Source organism: Protomyctophum bolini (assembly GCF_963924005.1).
Source record: "Protomyctophum bolini genome assembly, chromosome: 11".
Taxonomy (NCBI): domain Eukaryota; kingdom Metazoa; phylum Chordata; class Actinopteri; order Myctophiformes; family Myctophidae; genus Protomyctophum; species Protomyctophum bolini.
The window spans coordinates 34,349,383-34,357,027 of record NC_137872.1 but is presented as its reverse complement, the minus strand read 5'-3'; the positions used below and the strand labels follow the sequence as shown (position 1 = coordinate 34,357,027).

Below are 7,645 nucleotides of genomic sequence, written 5' to 3'. Positions count from 1 at the left end.
CTGCGTGGTGGGAAGGCCTGGAGAGCTGCACAGCTGCACTCAATTTAACAGGAGCACTTGACACCAGGAAATGAAGTAAGACAAAGCTACATGGACAGTTCCATTATAAATGTCTGTTACAATTTACATCTACATTGCTTAGCTGATGCTTCTATTCACGTACAGTATTCAACTTCAACAGAGTGCAGTTACAGGTAGAATGATGTCTAAAATTTACTTTCTGTGTCATCTAAATCTCAAATGGTGATTGCACTCTTCAAATAATATTAGTCTCCCTCTACCTCATATTTTTATTCCATTACTATGTCCACCTTTTTCTTTTATTTATTTTCTTTCTAATTCCCACTCCTCGTCACATGACCAATTTCTGCTTTTCTGTTGAGTTCAATGGCGTTGAGTGGTTAAATGTAATGCCAACTTTAACAGTTTTCTGAAGAAGGACACAGGTATTTTCCAGTTGACCACTGAAAGGCCCTACATGCACCAAACTTGTATTTTATCACAGTAATGATTAAAAGCAATTGCAGCATGTGGTTTAAGAACAAAATCGGCTAACCGTTTGTGCTCTTGTACCTTCATGCTACACAATATCTGTGCCTTATACAAAATGTAATGTGGAATTCCAAATCCGGAACATTCTTACATGGTCTCAATTATTTAATGAGACAGCAGCTCGCACTACTTGTCGTGCATTTGTGTACACCACAATTCCATTAAACCTTGTGTTGCAGACACACAGAGCATGTGCCACGCAACCCCCCCGCCTTATTCAACATTGGCCATCATTGCATTATACAGTAAGAGTAGCACAGTGGCGGTAGCCTCTAAAATGGCTGACTGTTTTGAGTTGGTATTGGGAGTTTCTATGAGATCAGTGTAGTGGAACCAACCACCCAATGCGAGACAATCGGTCACCCTAGCAGTGAAGGAGCACAAGCCATCTGTAACGCTGAGAAATGAGCTCCGAGAAGAGAGAGGATTGGTTTAGAAAGCAGCTGAGAATAGAAGATGGTGAGGAGACAGGAAAGAGCTATTGAGGGATGCTACTGGTATTTGTACATTATTTCCCAAGTGACAGGTGGCAGAGGCTCCAAATAACTGGCCACTGTTTGAGATGTCAATACATTAGTGTAAATTATGTCTGTAAAGAAACCCCACTGTGTCTGCAAGGGGAGAGCGAATAAATATGTCTGCTGCACAAGCAGGGTTATTGCTCTTATCGTTATTATGGTCATCTTTCTTTATTAAGTCGGCCTGCGCGCTCTTAAGGCTGCCCCCATTGCACAGAGCGTGTTTTTGATTAAGCGCAGCAATCATAGGCTTAGTGCAGTGCAATCATTTAATTGATCTTATTGGTTCCACTTGAGCCTTATAAACAAAAATCTGTTTTAACACGTGCTTATTAGACTCATTGATTGGTGTAGCCGGCCTAACAAATCTGACTAATATACGTCTGAACTCAGATTGTGGTATATACTGTATGAAGGCACTGTGTTACACTTTGTAATATATTTTGGAAATCTGTGAGAAGATTACCTGTATCTCTTACATGCAGAGTGCAGACGGAAGTGGACTCTCCCAATATGGTGAGGTAATTTAACTTAAATCAAGTTGGTAGTAGTCTACAGCTTGGAAATAATAGAAGAGGTGTAAATTGGAAAAGCCTCCTCAAAAACGTATCGTATGGAGATAATGTTTTTCCAACAACTTGAGAACCATTTGTTTTGTTTGTTTGTACTGTGCATACAGCCCAGGATTGATTGATCAAATAAGTGTTAAACAGCTCTATATGCTGAGCGGATAATCACTACTATACAGTCAGCGTTTGTTCAATAACAGGGGTCTCCCCAGTCCACACGGCTCTTTAGTAAACAGAAAATACATTTTCAGGGCGGGATGCAAATGTCATCCAGTCAGGAGAAAGGTTCTATTATGTGACCCTTGCACTCCCGATCAGACCAAATTATGTCGGATCACCTTTTTTTTAGGTTGTATTTCATCCATTTTATTTGCCATAGCTTTATGTACATTACAGAAAAAAGGTTTTGATTCGTAACACCAATACATCGTTAGCATTTCTAAAACGTATATGATGCAATTATCCAAAAGATACATAATGGCTCCCTGTCCCCATTTCTTTACATACCTACTAGCAATTCTACAAGAGCATTATTACATGAACTTATTTTTGTTGGGGGTAAAGCACGCGTGGCACGGACAGGAATGATTTCTGTGACCTTAAAGCAGGGCTTTTGATTTCAGTCCTGCGGATTTCATAGGGGTCATTTAATGAGATCAGTGCAGATTTGAAAAAAATCTTTTTCAGTCTTGGGATTTTTTGGGGCTTTAAGCCCTGCCTTAAAGGGAACTAGCCCATCAGCCACCTTTATTGTATTTTAACCACAATATGATAAAGGTACTGGTGGGAAGAGAAAAGAAAAAATATATATTGGGAATCCCATTAGTATTGAGGTGTTCTCTAAGTAAGAAGTGCAGTAATTCTGTATGATGAGTTACCGCTTAATGTAATTCATGGTGGAAAGGCCTCAGTGATTAAATGACAGACATGACATGCATGTGTGCTTTGCGGGTACATACAGACAGCATGAGTGGAAGTGGGGTTTTCCATAGGATCTCTCACAGAGGGTTGACACAGACAGTGGAAGCCGGAAGCCAGAACAGCAATGGTCCCAACCCCTCCTGCTGGTTCTCAAAAGTGGGGTTCTTGAGTTTAAACATTTACCCTATTAAATATTTCGGCTATTCAAAATAGTCAACCTAAGAGCTTGTACTACTTAATTTAGGTATATCCAGACAAAATGTGTTCTCTTATGGGTGTCTCAGGCGCAAGATCTTTTTACACATCAAATACGGTTTACTTTTGAGGGGGGGGGGGGGGGGGGTGGTCCTTGACATGAAAGATGTTTGAGAACCACTGCTCCGCTCACTTCAACGGTGTCTACTCCTCTCTTTGTCTTTAGACTTCTTGGGTGATCTGCTGTGACTCCTGTCCTTGCGGCTGTGGCCCTTGCCGTGCCCCTCCTGTCGGTGCTTGTCTCGAGACTTGTTGTGCTTGTGGTGTCCGTCCCTGTCTCTGGAACGAGACCGTGAACGGGAGCGCTGGCGTTTCTCGGCCTTTCTCTCTCGCTTGCTCTCCTGAGTCTCCACGCTCTCCTTGGATTTTTTGGGCTTCCTGCTTTCCTCCTCCTCCTCGTGGTGATGGTGCTTCTTATCTTTGTGTTTCTTCTCAGAGGGGCGATGGCTGGGTGCTTCCTCCTCCTCCTCGTCTAAAACCAGGTCATACTTGGAGTCTGGTTTGGGTTTCTTCAGAGCCACCTTGGGACGGTTGCCCACGTCTTTTTCGTAGGCTTTGAAGTCATCTTTGCTATATTTTCCACCTTTTCCTTTCCATTTAATCTTGGAGACAGACTGACTGAAGTCTACATGTATGCGGCGATCATCTATAAGCACACTGTCCATTTTGAAGTAGGCCTTTTCACAGTCATCCTCCTTTTCAAACTCTATGAAAGCATAGCAGAGAGACTCCCCAGATTTCCAGTCTCTGATAATTGAATGGACCCAAAGCGGGAGAAGATGATTTCCAGGTCGTCGTCTGCTGTGACCGGGTTCAGTTTACAGACAAACAGCACGTTCTCTGGAGGCTTGAACCTCTGCATCGGGGAGGTCACCCACCATCTCCAGCAGAATGGCCTGAGCCTTGGCCTCTTTCTCCTTCAGGATCTCATCCAGTTCCGCAGCCCCTTTCCCCTCCATGTCACCTATGGCTTCATCTGCTCCGATACGGCCACTATCTAGCTGCTCTTTGGTGGGCTCTGGGGAGCGATCAGGCACTGGCAGGTTAGGAGGGTCATCAAATGGATCTTCCAGGATCACCGTGTGGTTTATTCTGATATCCTGAAAGGGCATAAAGTCCTTATCAACAAAGGCCTCGTTGTTCTTGGCCAAGATGTCCGTGCCTTCCGATACCTCCCCAAACACAGTGTGGACTGTGTCCAGGTAATCCAGGTTCTCTCCGGTGGTGATGAGGAACTGAGAACCATGTTGATCGCTCCCATTGTTTACCATGGACACCGTCCCCTTCTTCTTGTGTTTGATGCGTGGCACCTTTTCTACATCAGAAAAGCGAGCCTGGTCCCCATATAGTTTCCCATAGATGGACTCTCCACCACGGCCTGTCCCGGTGGGGTCTCCAGTCTGTACAATGAAGTCTCTCTGAACATTGTGGATGAGGCAGTAGTTGTAGAATTTTATTTTGCATAACTTCAGAAAGTTCTGGGAAGTTTTAGGCCTTTCTTCTGTAAACAAATCAATGACAATGTCTCCCAGAGTCGTTTCAAGCAGCACCGCCATGACGATCACCAACAACAACCCCCCGTCTGTCCCTTTTGTTTCTGTCTGTCTACCCGTGTCCCCTTCATGCCCATGTATATGTATATGGAGATCACTGATTACGAACGCAGTGATTGCGAACGCAGTGAGCACTTACTATGAGACCTAGCAGATCATGTCTGTCTGTCTGTGTGTCACGCTTTTGTGCCCATATATGGAGCTGCTTTGGGGACTCCTTATATGGTTATGGCTGAGTCATGGTGACATGAGTGTGTAATCTTAAAAAAACCCAAATATGTACGAGCTGCGTTCGCTTCCCGCGTTTGCGCGTCTTACTGGTGTCATTATGGCCATACTGTATATTGGAATGCCCATGTTGTTTTGACCTCGCTCCTGTTGCCCATAAGGGCACAATTAGAAAGTGAATTTAGAGTGGCAATTGACCCACATGCCGTCACAGCCCAGTAGTCCCTGAAAACGGTGCAACCCCCCCGTCCCTCTGTCTTCCTATTGGGAAGCTACGTGACATGATCACAGCCCAGAGGGCAAACAGCCCTGGGATTGGATGCTTTTCACGCTGATGTCACAAACTTCCGGTTCACTTCCTGGTTCTGTCCCAAGTTCTGTGCTAGTGGGGATGTTTTTTTATTTGATCCATAGAAGCAGTCTCCAGACAAAACGCCAGCAACTATTTATTTCTAAAGTTTATTCTACATATTTGAGCCGTTTTGCCATTGTGTTTTCGTTATATTTCATATGGTATATATCATATTATCGGTCTTTTACATTTTAACATTTGGGAATTGCCTTAGATTGGGCTGAGAAAACATAGCAACGTAGCAATGCAACCCCTGCTGCCGGCCTGTGTGTAGCACGTTTAGGTCGTTTAGGTTGTGAATTTCTTTTGTATAAACGATAGAGTGGCAATGCCAGGGAGTCTGTTTTGTTTTAAACCACTCATCAGTGGATATCCATCCTTTGTAAGTCAGTGCGTAACCAAATGAACCTGTGTTTTAACATCCCTGTGAAATATTTTTCATGATTACATGCATATTCCAGTTCTGAAATGGTGAATGAAGTAAGCTATTTGACAAGGCTTCAGTGACCAGGGGACTGGAAATGATATTGAATGATTTCATACATACATTCCATTCGTAGACTGTCAGAGTGAAGGGGAGACCCTGAAATTTCAAACACCGGCCTCGGATTAAATAATTTGTGAAGTAACCGAGGCACGTATGCTCAGCTCATGTTTTCATTGTAGACCTGCAACAAGTGATTATTTACAACTGATAACTCCTTCCCTCCAGGCACCGGCAGGACTTTTCATGGCAGGGTCCATCCCCGAGCCCTTGATCAACCACGACTATACAGGTATATCAGTGATTTGATTAGCCACTAATAAGAGACGGCAATCCTCAGTATATCGATTATTGTTTACCATGTATTCATTTTTAGACACATTTAAAGTTTATGGATGCCCTAGCCTAGGATGTAAAATAGTATGTACATTTACACATGGCCATTAGCTCAATGTATTTATTTTAGCACTCTGTAAATTATCATTTGCTATATTGCATAGTTTTAAAGCCTAGGTAAGACGAATGGAATGGAATATCAAGCTCACAACCAGTCACATCGCGCTGTGATTTTGTAGATCTGCCATATTAATAATCTCCTGTTTCCGTGCAGAACGGAGTCCTGACAACCGGACAGCCTGCATACCATGTACAGACACCAGTAGCTGGACAGTAGTGACAGGTGTGTACACTACAGGTTTATTTTATTGTTTTGTACTATTTTTGAGTGGTGTAACCACTCCAAGGAACAGCAATGTCCGCGTTCACCTATCCGCCTATGTGACGTTAACCCACCTATGTGACTATGAGCACCAGTATGACTATTAGTACCAGTAGGGGTGCTGTTGTGCCAGAAACAGAGAGAAAGATAGTGCTGCACTGTTGCCTGCTAATGAGAGAGAGAGGGGGGGGGGGGGGGGGTTGCGTTATTATGGTTGTTCAATATGAGCATTCTTGTTAGATGTGCTAATGTGCAGAACTATTAAAGGGGATGTTGGCAAGTTTGACAAGCTCCACTCACTTCTGATGGCTGTAATGGAGCTGATTTCTACACACACACACACACACACACACACACACACACACACACACACACACACACACACACACACACACACACACACACACACACACACACACACACACACACACACACACACACACACACACACACACACACACACACACACACTCTCTCTCTCTCTATGTACTGTATGGTAATAAGCATTGCAGCAGTGACTTCCCCATCCTCTTATACACATCCCTCCCATAGTTAATTCATATTTCTGTGTGTGTGTGTGTGTGTGTGAGCGAGAGAGAGAGAGCTAAAGCTGCTGCAGATTGTGGTCTTCTGAGTCTCTTTCGCTGTCTGTGTCTCGTTTTGCCAGTTGTTTGATTTGGCCTGTAAATTTAAATTGACATGCAAAGTAACATGCTTTTTTTAAATTGCTATTTAGTGTTGGCATCTCTGTACTGTTGGGTGGATCCTTCTGTGTGTCGCGGTGCTTTCAGTTCTATGAAATGGAAGGAAAGAAAAACACAGGCAAGAGTCTAACTCCTCAAAACATCAAAGACCGGGAGACAGAAAAAGAGAGGGAGGGAGAAATTGCACCCTGTTTCTGGGCGATGATGGAGGAGAGAGAAAGAGATCGAGAGAGTGACCGAGAGAGAGAGACGGGGAGAGAGAGAGAGAGGGAGAGAAATGATGGGGGGAGGGGCGAGAGCACGAGAGAGAGAGAGAGAGAGAGAGAGGTTGGGGAGGGAGGGAGGAAGGGGGGGGGGGCTGAGGAAAATAAACTAACCAACCAGATGAATGCGAGTGAGTGAGAGAGATAGGGTCTGTTTGAACATGCTTTGGGGGAGAGAGAGGGAGATTGTCCAGGACCAAGCAAATAGAAGTGTTACTACAGAGCTGCTGCTGGGAATGGAGGATAATAGCGCATCATCTCAGCGCATTCAGCCACACTGGACACCTTGTAATTTCTGGGGGGGATAATTATTGCAGCAGGGTTTTTTTTCTTTTTCCCTTTCCCTTTCCCTCAGCCTTTCCTTTCCTTTCCTTTTTTTTCTTTTTGTATTGCAGTCTTCATCATCTGCCTGCCCCGTTCTTCTGCAACTGGCAGCCGCTGCTGCTGCCGGGCTTCCCCTGTTTCCTCCACTCTCGTGGTGCTACTCTCTGTCTCTCTCTGTCCCTTTTCTTCCAAAAGGAGGGATCT

General features: G+C 44.2%; 1 protein-coding gene and 1 pseudogene across 2 annotated transcripts in view; one reads left to right on the top strand and one right to left on the bottom strand.

Moving 5' to 3' along the window:
* shank1 (SH3 and multiple ankyrin repeat domains 1) overlaps nucleotides 1-7,645 on the top strand; it is a 106,406-nt gene that overhangs the window by 1,442 nt on the left and 97,319 nt on the right. Inside the window, exons 2-4 of the mRNA XM_080776676.1 lie at nucleotides 16-75; nucleotides 5,661-5,724; nucleotides 6,043-6,111. The gene's annotated coding sequence lies outside the window, so the exon portion shown is untranslated. The remainder of the gene's footprint in view (nucleotides 1-15; nucleotides 76-5,660; nucleotides 5,725-6,042; nucleotides 6,112-7,645) is intronic.
* LOC308324006 (peptidyl-prolyl cis-trans isomerase-like 4) lies at nucleotides 2,369-4,374 on the bottom strand (annotated as a pseudogene). The gene has a single exon. The product of its transcript is annotated as a peptidyl-prolyl cis-trans isomerase-like 4 (transcript).